This window comes from Apis dorsata, unplaced genomic scaffold, assembly GCF_000469605.1.
Source record: "Apis dorsata unplaced genomic scaffold, Apis dorsata 1.3 scaffold_538, whole genome shotgun sequence".
Classification (NCBI taxonomy): domain Eukaryota; kingdom Metazoa; phylum Arthropoda; class Insecta; order Hymenoptera; family Apidae; genus Apis; species Apis dorsata.
Window position 1 is genome coordinate 201,518 of NW_006263759.1, and position 3,054 is coordinate 204,571.

Here is a 3,054-nt window from a genome sequence, read left to right on the forward strand (position 1 = left end):
TCTCCGACCAGCTCATCCCCTCCTTTCTTTCCTTTCTTTCCCCGGTCTTTTTTTTTTTCCTTCTCGTTTGGGGAAAGGAAACGAAAGGGAGGCATAGGGGGACGGCTCGAGGAGGAGGTGGCTTCTTGGAGAAAGAAGGGGGAGAGCGGTCGGTTGGGAGGGAGGGTGGAGGGTCGAAGGGTTGCAAAGGCAGCAGGGGGAAAGAGAGCCTCTTCGTCGGCCACCTTCGCCGCTCCAGTATTTCAGATAAGAATAAAGTAAACGGCGAATGGGGTTGGCGGAGGGGTTGGGGTGATGGCGAATGGGGGAGGGAATGGATGCTTCTCCGACTGGGCCGTATCAAAGCGAAAGGGGTGAAGCAAAAAGTACGACGATCGATGCTTACCGGCCACGCGGAATACAATGAGGAGGCTGCCGCTTTACACTTTTCCTTCTTTCCACTACCACCACTTCCCCTCCCTCTGCCATCCTCGTTACCGGCTCCTCCAGAGAAAATTATTAACTCCACTGTACTTGATCGCGCGTGTGATCCTAAAATTCGAAATGAATTCGAGTCAATTCAGTTGTTTTAATTTTATATTTTCTCTCCTCCCTTTTCTTTTTATTCTCCTCGTCTTCGAGCAAACGCGTTCCACGTTATTTTTTTTTTTTTGATTTATGTATACACTCGTGTTTAAAGAAACGAGATGTTCGAGGTTTTCGTAGGAATACGAACGAATTATTAACGATAATTTACCAACTTTCGTTAAATATATACGTATGCGTGGTGTAGAGGAGAGAAAAAGTAGGAGTAACCCTCCCGTCCATTGATCCGTAATAGCCTCGTACGAACGATATTTCCGCCCTCCTCCTCCCGATGTAGAAGTTCGTGTTTTAATACTCGTTAGAAGTTGGCTACAATTTTCCTCGGTGTTAACTGAAAAACGACGATCGTTACTCCTTTTTTCACCGCCCCTCCTCCCCCGTTGGTACGCTGTCTTCGAACCTTGCTCGAGAGTAATAGAGGCGAATGGCGGGAGGCGGGATGAATTTCCTAATTAAAACTCGCGGGAAACTATTTAAAACTTAAAAAGGAACGAGGCTAGACCCAAAGCAACCCCGGGTCCCATTATCGCCCTCGCCACGAGCAACTTCGGCAAATTATGAATTTCATCGGACTTGCTACCAAACCCTCTTGGACAAGGTAACACTTCTCTTTTATTTTTCTTTCCTTTCCTGCTTTTCCTTTTTTTTCTTCTTCTTCTTCTTTCAAGTTACAAATTGCAACGAATACCTGAGAGAGAGAGAGAGAGAGGGAGATTTTTCTCTTTCCAATTCGAAGAAAGAACGAGAAAGGGGAAGATGGTCGAGAAAAACTGGCAATAGACGCAATTAATCGTATCAAGGGTTTACGTACCAACCGGCTCGTTTCCCTGAAAAGGCAGAATCCGGGAAATGCCTTCAACCAGCTCTCTCCCTCTCTTCTTTTTATTTCGAGAAATGCTTCCATCCCCTCCTCGAGACTTACTTTAACTGCTTGCAACGCAGAGGGCAATTAGAAGCGGCGTCTTTTAAGCCGGGTCATAGATTTTTCCGGGTAGCTACACCGTTTAAAGCGGGAAAATTTAAGGGCAGTTTACAAGCCACTTGATGCATGTGGTATAGACGTACTTAATTTTCTCGCTATAATACTTTCTCTTTTGCAACACCTTGAGACGCAGCCTCGAGTAGCTTGGTTGCACTGCGTTTAGATCACGCGAAAAAAGAATTGCGAGAAATTTTGTTCGCGTTTCTTCATAATGCGAATGCAAGAATGGAAATAATTTTTACGCAATTTCTCGTGTCGATTTAAAGTATAGCTTGCGAAGGATAGTTTTTCGCGAGCAATAAAGACGACTTCTTTACCGACTGTTTGGAATCACTGAACGCTGCCATCTTTGTTTCGTTTCGAGAACGTGTATCGAGCTTTCTCTCCGCCGATCAGGAAAAAAACTTTTCGAGTTGAAAACTATTGATAAGAAATGGAAGACAGAGGGCGACAGGATAAAAGAATCTGATAAAAAACCAGAAATATTTTCGTACTTTTAAAAAATCCATCGGAAGCAATACTTTGTTTAAAACGATAATACTCTTTTTTATCCCCTTCTAAAGTAAGCACGTGAAGCTCGTCAACGTTACATCCATTTCCAATTTATTAAAAAGAGAGAAGTTAAAAAAAAGTAAAAAGAAATATACGAAATTAACGAGATTTTAACAAAGTTCCTTTCGTCAAATCGTTCGATCGAGAGATTTGGTTAGGAACGGCAGAGGACGAGGAAAAAAAAAAAAAAAGGTGCGACATATCTCTATATTAATTAATTCCTAAGTAACCTGTCGCTCAGTGTTAGTTGCAAGCTTTGTAAATTCGTAATAAGTCCGGCCACGTCAGAGCCCTTTGAATAAATAAAATCGGCCGCGGATCGATCCCGGTGTCCACGGTTTGTTCGGCAAAAATGTGTACTCGGGAGCGGTGCCTAAATGTCATACCGGCGACGAGCGCTAATGAACTTTATAATTAACGCGACAGACGAGCTTGCAACGCGACCGGATTACATCGTGTCAAACGAATCGCGGCAAATGAAACGATTACCAGCTGGCTGCCCTATCGTGAAATTCAACGATAGGGAGCGTATGCGCGGGATCGACTACGAAATTAATCGGTCGATCGCGTCCTCTAGCCCGTTGTTTGCTTCGATTCCAATCATCCAATCTCGATATCGATTTTCTTTTACACCGATGGGAAACAGAGACGCGAAAAATTTATATTTCTTTCCATTCAGATATATCTAAAGATCTCTTGGAACGTATGAAATTCCATATCTCTTCAAATCGTATTATCTTCTTTGGGAATCAAAAAGAAGAAGAAGAAAAAAAAAATTCCTTCTTCGTCGAGGGGAAATTATATTTATACATATATATATATATTTATTCTTTTTTCCGTGACGTTTGATGGGTTAATACACGTATCAAACTGGTCGTTACGGTGGCAATATGGCGTAATTATGATAAACTTATTCCCGAGCGTGATTCGGCACG